Here is a 12,467-nt window from a genome sequence, read left to right as displayed (position 1 = left end):
AGTCTTCCTCAGTGTGATCGCAGTCTGCCCCAGCATGGGCCCAGCTGCTCCCAATATGATCCCTGTAGCATCCCAGTTCAATCCCAGTCATTGGAGATGTTGATCTTTGACATCCCTAAAGGTCCCTTTTGGTCCTGAAACAGACTTGCAGAATCCTGAAACAAAGAACTGCTAAAGAAAAATCATTAATAACTATTAAAAGAAATCCATTGATATTTACCAAACAATATTGAGAAAATTTCTGGAATGCCTTGGGCACTGTCCTTAATTGAATCACTTGGGCTGAGTCTGACTCGTGGCTTTCCAATACTTTGAGCTGATAGCTCTGTCCACCTTCCACAGAACAGTGCCACAGGCCCAGGTAGGGAGATCAAAGCCCCCAAACCCAACGGTGGGCAGGCCAAACAGCCCAGACATGGCCTGCAGGGCAGGGTCTTTGTTCTCACATCCCACCCCCACCGTGCTGCCAGTGCCTCGGCAGCAGGAGTGACCAAACGCTTTGTCCCTCTCCCCCCAGAACCACCAGTGCACGCCGGCAGCTGGGAAGGAGAAGCTTTCCCAGGGATCTCCATCTCGGATCTGCGGGTCTTCTTACCCCAGAAAAAGTGAGCGATGCTCGCTCTCCAACCCCCCCATCCCCCCCCAACCCCACGATTCAAATTCCAGTGTTTCTGTTTTCTGTTCCTCAACATCACCCCCATCCCCTCCAGGTTTGTGACCAGAGGCAGCACCTCTGGAAGCCAAATCCCCCATGCCACTGGTGAACGTGAGGGGAGTCAGGCACCCCAAATCCCAGCGAGAAGCCCCTGACCAAACGTGGATCAGCCTGTGAAAAATTTTGTGTCCCAGAAAAACACTGAGTTTGAAAGTTTTCAGCTGGGAGGCCCCAGCTGTTAGCAAATGAGCCGTGCCTCCCCTGAGGGACAGGCCAGCGTCCCCTTCTCTCCCAGCTCCCACCACAGGGGTGTTATACATGAGAAGCTTGACTAGGCCAATATTCAAGCAGCAATCAAGTAATTAATTAATTAATTAATATGGTAAAGTATGAGCAATACAGCGCTGGGTACAGTGAGGGAAGTTTTCCCTCCAACTGCACACTGATAGTTGAAGCTTACAGGTATTTATAGGGGTACTCATCAGCCTCATCAGCTTTCTCAGTAGTTTCTATTCCCAATTTTTATGTCACAATTCCATACCTATTATGATTTAGTTTTTCTCAGGATGTATCCCAGAAAGAAGTATCTCCAGATGCTGGTGGTTCAGTTTCTGAAAGAAGGAAGAAATCTCCCAGATGGTGTGGTCCAGAATCCAGATGTGGGTCCACCTTTTAATTGCAGAGACTATAAATCTCATAGCAGTGATGTCCAGCTTCCCTTGGCTAGTAATCCTTGAGTTGAGGTTCATCTTCCTTTCTCAGGCTGCTTTTCACTGTTTTGTTAAGGTGTGAGATAAGCATGTTTCCTTTTATATATTCTAAAGGTATAGTTTCAAAGATCCTTACTACAAACAATATTCTAAATTATATTTCAAAAGGTTATTATTGCAAAACTCTTTCAGGCTTATCTACAAGCAGAAAGTTCCTGTCAAAAAGCAACATCCTTAACGCTTTAATTCAAATGCTCCTAAATCAACTAAACACTTATAAAGGTTAATTAAGAACAAAGGATAGGTTCAAAGGCCTTTTTCCATGCTTTACTTTCCTCAGTAATTATTAGAATTCATCTTTACAACTGTCCCATGGTCGGTTCCCACACATATTACAAACACAAATACACACATTGCCTGTATGTACCTGACATGAAACACAGCTTTGTATTTCACAGGGGGGCACAGGGATGGCTCCTGTGAGAAGCTGCTGGAAGCTTCCACCGTGTCTGGCACAGCCAATTCCTGGTGGTTTCAAAGATGGACCTGCTGCTGGCAAAGGCTGGGCCAGTTACAAATGGTGGCAATGCCTCTGTAATAACAGATTTTAAAAGAAATCAAAATAGAGATTGTGGCGCAGTTTTAACTCCAGTCAGAGGAGAGCAGAGGGAGAATATGTGAGAAGAACAACTCTGCAGACATCAAGGTCGGTGCAGAAGGAGAAGGCAGGAGGTGCTCTAGGCCCTGGAGACCCAGGCACCCTGCAGGAGAGCCACGGACAGAGGGGCCCTGCTCCCAGGCTGGAGCAGCCTGTCCCTGGAGGAATGCACCCCCTGGAAGAGTGACCCATGCTGCAGCAGTTTGGGAAGGACTGTTGTCCCTGGCATGGACTCACACTGCAGCAGTTTGCAGAGGGCTGTTGCCCCTGAAATGGACTCACATTGGAGAAGCTCCTGCAGAACTGTCTCCCTTGGGAGGGACCCACAGTGCAGCAGGGGAACCACTCCTCTACCTGAGCAGGGGCAGAAGCCATGGGTGATGAACTGACCATAACCCCCATTCCCTGTGTCCCTGCACTGCTGGGGTGGGAGGTAGAGTTGGAAGGAGGGAGCTGAGGAGCATATTTTATTTCCAATTTTCCTGCTCTGACTTTATTAGTAATAAATGAATTTCACATCTCTAAGCTAAGCCTGTTTTTCCCAGGACAGTATTTGATGAGTGATCTCACCCAGTCCTTATCTCAACCCATGAACCCTTTATTAAATTCTCTTTGTCCAGCTTCAGAGGGGAATGAGTGAGCAGCCCACATGGATGCCTGGCATTTGGCTTGGGTCAACCCACGACACCTTGGTACCACAGGGTCACAGTGGACCCTTGGTTCTATGGGGTCTCACTGGTTCCATCTGGCCCTGCAGGGACACTTAATTCAACAAGGCCCCAAAGTTTCACAGTGGTCTCCAGGATTCCATGAGGCCCTGCAATGTCAAAATGGACCTTTGGATCCATGGGGGCCCACAGTGTCACAATGGGCTCTTTTGGTTCTACAGCTTCACAATGGCCCCTTGGTTCCATGTGTCCTGCACTGTTCCATGAATCCTTAGTTCCATGGGGTCCTGTAGGGTCACAATGGTCTCCTTGGTTTCGTGGTGCCACAGCTGCCATAATTTCCATGGTCTCACAACTGCCCTTGCATCCCAAGAGTCCCCAGAGTGTGACAATGGCCCCTTGCTTCCATGGCACCCTGTAGTGTCACAATGGTGTCCATGATTCCATCAGGCCCTGCAGTGTCACCATGGACAGTTGGTTCAGTGACACTCCACAATGTCACCATGGCCCCCTGGTTCCACAGAGCCCCACTACTGTGTCACTGTGGTCTCTTTGGTTCCAAGACTCAGAAGTGCCAGAATGACCCTTTGGTTCCATCAGGCCTTGATGTTTCAAAATGGTCTCCATGGTTTCATGAGTACCCCCCTGTGTCACAAGAGACTCTTGGTTCCCTGAAATTCTTCAGGGTCACAATGGGCCCTTGGTTCCATAAGGTTTGGTAGAGACCAGGTTGACTCCTTGGTTCCATGAAGCCCTGCTGTGTCACAATGCCCATGGTTCCATGAATGTCCATGGTGTCACCATGGTCTCCTTGGATCCCCAGTATCACCATGGTCTCCTTGTATCCCCAGTATCACTATGGTCTCCTTGGTACCATCCAGGCCTTGTAACAAGAGACAGGGAGACATTTTGTGCCTTAGATGAAAGGCTGCAGAATTCATGGTTGTGAGCCTGTGTCACTGATAAGAAACATAAACCCCCTGAATCTGAACGCCAAATATCATCTCAAGTACCTTCAATCCCAGCCTTGACAGAGGTAGAAAATACAAACAGAGATTCCACAGTAAATCAAAAACAGGGACCATATTTGGAATGCAGGCAAAATGCATTCAAGTGCATTCGAATGCACTCGACATGATGGGGAGGTGATGATCCCCTATTCCAAGAGTGAACCCTAGGAAGGTCTGACTATTGAAGGAACTACAGAGAACCACAATATAAGAAAAGCAGGTGGCAAAGGTAATTCTGAGATAGGCAGACCAGAAAGAAAGAGCAGATGAACCAGTGCAGTCGCCACCGAGAAGATCACGCTCACATGCTGTGGACAGCAACCCCATCAGGCTGTGTCACCATCCCCTGGTACAAGGGGGGTTACGATGGTTCATTTCACTGATCTCAGGGTGCAAAGACACACAGCAGGGGACTTTCAGTATTAACCAAAACAAATGCACCTTTTATTGAGTGCCCACAGCAGATGCAACAGAAGGATTAGAAAGGAGATAAAGGACAGAGAGACAGAGAAAAGGAGGGGGGGAATAGCTGCCAACAGAGAGATGAAATCCTCTTGCTCTGGCCAATAGATCTTTCTGGTCACATCGGGGACAGTCTCAAAGTCTTTGGTTAACTCAAGGCTCTTTTATAATCTGCTGCCAGGAGGGGAGCAGGATGGCACATGGAGGGAACAGTGGAGAATAAATCCATTGGGAACAGGTACAGACAGTCCAGTTCTGAACAGCACAAACCGGTGCCAGCAGTGAGCGGGGCCCGTTGTTTCAGGACTGGTGCCTATGGGAAACATCCTGCTTCCTATGGCAGACATCCTGCTCCAGTCAGGCCAGCACCCCTGGCTTAGAATTTGAAGGGTCTCAGTCTCAGTCCTTGGGGAGGGCTTCAATCTCCATCCTTGACGGCGGCTGTGAGGCAGATGAGGGATCTTTGGACCGTCTCTAACAGACTGACATCCCAAAATATAAAAATAACTATGCATTTCCCCTTAAAAAAAAATTTACTGAATTGATAAAATTATAATTATTTTTCTTATTTATAATAGTATAATTCTATATTTGTAATACCAAATTTTATAATTAATATTATAAAGTCCATACCTTTTTAGCAAGCAAAAAATTTATTGGTCATTGTTTCTAAGTAACACAATTCCCTTCATTAATTAATTGAGCAGTGTGGCTATTGATTTTTCCTTCATTATGCTAATCAGTCCTATTTTAAATCCTTTTCTTATGTTTTATATCATTTTAACAGACAGGGTAAAAGAGGCCACTTTGGGGTCCCTGGTGACATTTCTGGGGCACATTTGGGGCAGTTCTGGGTCTGCCACCAGTTTTAAGAGACAGAAAAACTAAGATTAGTATTAACACCCATGAGACATATGCAAAAAGTCCCCGTATTGAGTGGGATAGAAGAGGAAGAGCTCCTCAAAACAGGAGAGAAGAAAGATAATGAAGGGAAGTGGAGATTAGCAGATGGGAGGCAAGTGTTGAATAAAACCTTTGCCAGGAAAATGCTAGAAGGCATACAAGGAACAACACATTGGAGTACAGAAGCACTAAGTGATCGGTTTCTGAGAGACTGGGGGTGCATAGGAATTTTAGCTAAGCAAGTAACTGATCAGTGTGTGATAATCAACAAGCGAATAAGAAAATCATGAGGGAAACACCAAGAGGAGGATGAGAACTGCCTTACAGCCCTTTCAAAACATCCAAGTAGACTTTACTGAACTTCCTCAGGTACAACGGGGAAAGTTTTTGCCAGTGATAGTAGATCACGTGACTCATTGGGTAGAGGTGGTAGCTACTGTGAAAGCCAATGCCAGTGTTGTGAGGAAAACACTTCTAGAATCAATCATTCCCCAGTATGGGATGGCAAACAGGATTGATTCAGACTGGGGAACTAATTTCATATCGACGATATTGCAAATAGTTGTTCAGGCCTTGGAAGAAAATTAGGAATTACACACTCCACGGCATCCACAGAGCTCCGGTTGGGTTGAGAGAATGAATCAAACTCTTAAAAGAGCTCTAGTTAAGCTAATGACTGAAACGCAAATGTCATGGATAAAATGTCTCCCTTTGGCCTCATTAAGAATTAGAAGCCAAACCCAGTCAGATCTGGGGGTGCCACCCCAATAAATGATGTTTGGGTTACCCTTCCTGACCTCGCCCCAGAAGGTTGCCACCTATGAGGAAAGGGAAGCCAACACCAAGAAATAAGTTATGTCTATAGCACAAAGCTTAGAAGGGCTAAGACATAAAGGGGCAATTCCTCAAACTACCAGCCAGGATTTCAGGATCCATAATATTAATCCTGGGGATAGGGTGATGATTAAGCCATGGAGAGATCAGCCTCTAACTCCTCAGTGGGAAGGTCCCTTTCAGGTACTGCTCACCACCAAATCGGCCACGCAAACTGCAGAGCAGGGATGGACTCATGCCAACAGAGTCAAACGCCCCGCAGAAGAACTCAAAGAATGGAGTATAACATCCAGGCTGGGTGAAACAAGATTGACTTTCAAGCAGAGACTGAAAGACAACCAGAAAAAAACACCAAGGCACCAAAAAAGTAGAGTTAAGCTTCCACCAAACAGCTTGAGAACTGTCTTCCTGTTTTAATGGGTGAGAATTACCAGCATCTGTTGAGAAGTACACAAAGGACTGTAAAACATAATGGGGCAGCATCCTTAAGAAGTAAGACAAGGAATAGAGGGCAAGATCAGGTTGGCCCCTTTGTTCACTACCAAGAAGGCTCCATAGCCCTGCCGTGGGTAGGAAGCCCTAAGGCATGGTAAGGAAGGGACTAAAGGCCATACCACACCTCTATCATTGCTCAGTTGTCTTTTAATTCAACAGGGACTGGAGGGCAGGACCGAGTTGACCTCTGTACGCATCCCTAAGGTACACTGACTATGGCTAGCAGCCACATAGGCACGGTAGGTGGGAGTCAAAGCCATACTGGACCTCTGGGATGCCCTTTTGTCCATTCCAAATAAGTGTGTCTAAGGAAAACCTGAGATTTTTTCTCCTGTCCCACTGTCCTTGCCCACATCAACAGATGCTGGTATGACTCATTCAAGAGAGAGAGAAAGTTTTTACCTAATTGTTCAAGCAAAAGGACTTACAGAAAAAGAAAAGGGGAGCTTGTTATAGATCAGTAATTCTATGGTTGACTATCACAATTAAGGGGTGAATATTAAATATATGTTAAGAAAAGTTTTTTAGATGTATAGTTATCCTTCCCCTCCCCCTTGCATTGTTATCACAGGATGGCCTCAGTAGTTGGGGCATTTGAGAGGGTCGGCTTGTTACTATGGCAGCCCCTGACCTCCAATCAAGGTGTAAGACAGTGATCTCCACCACTGGACAGTGAAGAAGGAGTCGATTGAAAAGACCTTGGGAGGGGCTAGAGGTGTAAAAGACAGTACATCCATTTTGTAGATGAGCACACAGTGACTGAATCCTTTGCTCCTGGTGCTGTATTCTTTTTTTTATTCAGTCTTCTGTTGTATTTTGATATGGCCTTAATAAACCATTTAAAATATTTGAAATTAAAAATTTTTTCTCACATGGCGTTGGGGAATGTAGGGCAAGGTTGTCCACACTTGGTCAGCTCCAAGGTACAACTTCCCTGACATGGCCAGACCAACTTAGGAGAGACCCTGGATCAATATCAATCACAGAATGCTGCAATCACCTCTTGTATAGTAAGAACAGCAATAAAAGACACCCTTTAAGACAGGAATACATATTTCTTAGAAGCTGTTTAAAATAATTCTCCATAACTGTAAAAGGAATACTTCCTAAAGAACTGCTCCAGACCAGAGAGAAATCAAGGCAGAGCCATGGTTTGTCAGCACAGGCTCGATCCTAATGAGCCCCGTGTTGCATTTGGAGCTGAGCTCTTGAAGCTCAGGACCTGAGAGGAGATTGCACAAACCTTTCCAGGAGTCAGTCAGAGAAAAACCCCAAAGTGTCTCAAAGCATGAATGGGGTCTCATTGAGGTCCATCCCCAACACAGGCTCCTCATGGATGCATTGGAGGAGAGAATTGGAGGCCAGGATGGCAAAAAAATTCTCTGAGAAATTCAGTGTAGAAAGGAAAAATCCAAAGTACCTTAAAAACCTTGAGTATCTCAAAGCATTAATGAGCCCCACTGAGTGTCAGTACAAAGCTCTCAAGGGACTGGTTAAAGAAGATAATTGGGGCCATGATTGCAAAAACCTCTCACAGAGTCTGTATCAAATGGGAAACCTCAAGTACCTTAAAATAACTGAAGTACCTTGAAGTAATAATGAGCCCTGCTCAGTGTTGTTACTGACAAAGCCTCTCCAGGGACTAATTACAGCAGATAATTGGAGGCCAGGATTGCACAAACCTCTCAGAGACTCTAAGGCAAAAGCAAAACCCAAAGTCCTTTGTAAAATCTGCAGTCCCTGCAGGGAGCATTCAGGAGCCCCCAGGGCCATTGCTGAGCAAGGCTCCCCAGGAACTCCTTCCAGCAGATCCTTGAGGCCACTGGGATGTGGGCAGGGGGGGATGCTGAGGGCAGGACAAGGGGCTGACAGTGCCCAGCCTGGCTGGGGCTGTGCCAGGAGACCCCAGGACTAGTTGTCTCCTCACAGCCCTTGGTGTCACAGAACCTGCTGTGCCCCAGGGCCCCAAGACTTGGCTTCTCTTTTTCCCCGCCTGTCATCACTGCTTTAAGTTTTCTGCTCTGCCTGGGGCCTGGGGACACTTTCTCCATTGTGTCCCTCAGAGGAACCCATTAAAAGTCCATGAAACTTTGGAGTTGGATTCTGACTTGGAGCTCTGGAGAGGTTTCTTCAGCTCCCTCTAAGGGACTGATGTTCAGGGCCTGAGCACAAAGCCCCAGAGGCTCATTAAATTCCTTGTGCTGTGTCTGTGCTGCTGAGTTGGGCTCCCAGCATAGAGGCAGCTCCTGGTAAGCAAGAAGAGATTCAAAAGCACATTTCTCTTGATGAGCAGCTCTTCTGCCAGCCCAGCAGGGCTGGGGCACTGTCTGCAGCCACTCTGGGCAAGCACAGAGGCACAGAGAGCTTCAGTCTGTCAGGGCTGGGAAGGTGCTGAGAAGTGCCTGGGGCAGAATCACTGCCAGCCCTTGGCATAGGAACCTCTGGCTGCAGGACAATGCAGCTGCACCTCCTGGAGCCATCTCCTAAAGCTGGAACATCCCAGTGCCTACAGACTCTGTGAATACAACTCTGCATATTTCTGGTGCAGGGGAGGTGAAATGCTCTTGAATCTCTGACATGCTGACAGTTTCTGATCCCTCATAGAATATTTCCAAGACAAGGACTTTGTAAAAAATGAGGTAATTTCCTAAGGCATTTTATTCAGTTTCCTAATATTGGACAATGGCAGGGAGGGGGAGATAAATATTGAAGGTTGATTATTAATTATTTATTATTAATTTGACAAGTGCCTGAGACAATGCAAACTATACTTTTTAGTGATCAGTAGGAGATATCTAATTTTCTTTCAGCCACTCTGCCCATGGACAGCACCAACATCGCCTTTGTTGGACCCGTCAGGCTCAGTCTGAGCTGTCCTTTCTCCAAGCTGCAAACAGAACCTGCCCCCAGCCAGTGCCCTGCAAGCAGGCAGGGTTCTGTCTGGCCAGGGAGAGCGCACAGAGATTTGGGGTCTGTCAGTACTGGCAGGGACAAATCAGGCACAGGGAAACACCTGCAGGAGGAAAATCCCCAGGAAGCAGAGAGAAGATCAGGCAATGAGAGAAAGCAAAACCCAGAAATGTTGTGGCAGGGAGAGTTTAGAGATGCCCACAGGATCTCCTCCAGTGCAGCCCCTCCCTCTGAACAAGCCCCCTCCCTCCTGTGCCCCAGTCAAGCCTCTGCCCTCAGGGCCGGGGCTCCAAGGCGTGCAGCCCCTCCTGTGCAGGCAGAGCTGCAGCAGAGCCGTGGGGCAGCTCTGCAGCCCTGGGCTCAGTTCCCTCTGCAGAGCACAGGGCTGGGAGCAGCTGCTCGGCCCTGGGGGCTCTGGAGGGGGCACAGCTGGCTCAGGGTGATGCTGCCACCAGTGCCTGGCTCTGGGCAATGCTGTCAGTGCAGCCAGGGAAGGAGCTGCATCTCCCTTCATCCAATGCCATCTTAAGGACATTTGGAAGTCTCTGTGAGATTTCAATCCAAGCAGGGAGCTTCAATGCTCCAAGCAGGGTGCAAACCTATCCTGTAACATCTCTGGGTTATAGGATTAATGGGGAAAGGCAGAGGTGTTCTGACACTGAAATGATGCTGGCTTGTTGAAATGAGCAATGTGAGCCCTTGTCTACAAATGTGGAGCTGGGCTGTGGTGCATCCATCTGCTCTCTGGAGTACCTGAGGAATTTTAAGGAAAACGTGGGAGTGTGAACATTCTCCATTTCAGAACAGTGAAAGCCCAGACAAACTCCAAACAGAATGAAGTGACAGACCATCTCACCCCCCTGTCTCCACTTTCTCTGCTCTCCCAGAGTGCCTCAGAAATGCTGAGGGTTTCTGATATGCAGGAGCAGCAGCAGAGATATGGCGGAGCATATATAGAAAACCTCCTAACTAAAAAACTAAAGACACTGTCTGTGTATTACAGAGGATGGTGTATGGGAATTGGCTTTGATTTTGGATACAGGGATCTCCTCCAACCCTTCACTATCCTTTTCCCATGAACAGGTCCCCATGGCCAGGCACAGCAAATGTCCAACAGCAGCTCCTCAGGCACTTCCTCCTGCTGGCACTGGCAGACACGCGGCAGCTGCAGCTCCTGCACTTCTGCCTCTTGCTGGGCATCTCCCTGGCTGCCCTCCTGGGCAACGGCCTCATCATCAGCGCCGTAGCCTGTGGCCACCACCTGCACACGCCCATGTTCTTCTTCCTGCTCAACCTGGCCCTCAGCAACCTGGGCTCCATCTGCACCACTGTCCCCAAAGCCATGCATAATTCCCTCCTGGACACCAGGAACATCTCCTATACAGGATGTGCTGCTCAGCTCTTTTTCTTTCTGTTCTTCATCTCAGCAGAGCTTTTCCTCCTGATCATCATGTGCTACGACCGCTACATGTCCATCTGCAAACCCCTGCACTACGGGACACTCCTGGGCAGCAGAGCTTGTGCCCACATGGCAGCAGCTGCCTGGGCCAGTGCCTTTCTCTATGCTCTCGTGCACACAGCCAATACATTTTCCCTGCCCCTGTGCCATGGCAATGTCCTGGGCCAGTTCTTCTGTGAAATTCCCCAGATCCTGAAGCTCTCCTGCTCAAATTCCTACCTCAGGGAACTTAAGATTATTGTTTTTTCCATCTCTTTAGCATTTGTCTGTTTTGTGTTCATTGTTTTCTCCTATGTGCAGATCTTCAGGGTTGTGCTGAGGATCCCCTCTGAGCAGGGACGGCACAAAGCCTTTTCCACCTGCCTCCCTCACCTGGTTGTGGTTTCTCTGTTCATCAGCACTGCAGCATTTGCCTACCTGAAGCCCCTCTCCATCTCCTCCCATCCCTGGATCTGGCCCTTTCAGTTCTGTACTCAGTGGTGCCTCCGGCCCTGAACCCCCTCATCTACAGCCTGAGGAACCAGGAGCTCAAGGCTGCTGTGAGGAGACTGATGACTGGATGGCTTTGGAAACATTAAACTTCTGGCCCATTTCTGCCAATCACTTGTAATAAAAGTAATTTTAGATACTTCTTGTTGGTTTCATTTTGGAGGTTCTTTTTCTTTGTTTTACTTTTTTAATCATGTCTGATATTGTTGGATTGGATGTGACCTACGCACGCGTGATTTGCGTCAAAGAAGAAAATGTTTTTATATTGTGCGTTCTGTAGTTTATATGCTTTTAACAAAGCATCATCTTAAGTCCTTAATTACATCAAAAAAACTTCTTATATTCATTCGAGTAAAGCTATTAGTATCAATATAATTCGCAAAAGTTTTAGAGAAATTTAATAAGGCTCATATACACATTTACGTATGCACCTAGTCTAGCTTACAAAAATTTGCATGTATCTTTTATAATCTGTTCTCATGCAGATGCCTTGTTTTCTTCCTTGCTATGGATAGACTCTTAAATCATCAATTGTTATTTCATCGATGAATTCAGCTCTCCTTGTAAGCTAGCTGTCCAGCCCCACTATATTGTTCACAGAGAAATGTCATTATTAAAGCCATTTCTCATTTTGTTTCTATCCATCTTCCCTGTGGTCACAGACTGTGTCAATGAGGGGCTGCACTCTCAGTGGCTATAAATGAACTAAAGGATCACCCAGCAGAGTTTTCTGCAGAGATGCCTTTTGTTGCCTTCTCTGGAGCTGCAGCAGCAATGTCTGTGTGCAGAGCTGGGGGCAGATCAGTGCTGGCACAGCATCTGTACCCAGCAGCAGCACTTGGTGTTGCCAGTGCTGCTGCCATGGCCCTGCCCCGCTGCCCTGGTGACCCTGGTGTTGCTGCAGGGCCTGAGTGCTCTCAGGGCCGGGCACAGCCCTGGGGGGTGGCAGTGCAAGGGCTGCAGCAAGGACAGGCCATGGGAACTGCTGGGGCAGCGCTGACACTTCAGGAGAGGCCCTGGGGGCTCCAGGCTCCTTGCCCAGGCTCTCTCAAGAACACAGCCAGGCCAATGCTCAGCACAGAAAATCCCCGTGAGCAGCCCCAGGCTGGCTGTGGGCAGGCTGGGGGCAAACAGCATGGCTGGGGCTCTGCAAGGGCCCTGGGGGAGACGGGAAGGAGCAACAGAGCAAGGGCTGATCCATCCCCAGTGCGCTG

At 47.8% G+C, this 12,467-nt stretch overlaps 1 pseudogene; it reads left to right on the top strand.

Moving 5' to 3' along the window:
• Window positions 1–10,647: 10,647 nt before the first annotated feature.
• LOC134434121 (olfactory receptor 14J1-like) lies at window positions 10,648–11,768 on the top strand (annotated as a pseudogene).
• Window positions 11,769–12,467: the final 699 nt, after the last annotated feature.

This window comes from Melospiza melodia, unplaced genomic scaffold (genome assembly GCF_035770615.1).
Source record: "Melospiza melodia melodia isolate bMelMel2 unplaced genomic scaffold, bMelMel2.pri scaffold_32, whole genome shotgun sequence".
Classification (NCBI taxonomy): Eukaryota; Metazoa; Chordata; class Aves; order Passeriformes; family Passerellidae; genus Melospiza; species Melospiza melodia.
This window is presented reverse-complemented; position numbering and strand designations above follow the sequence as displayed.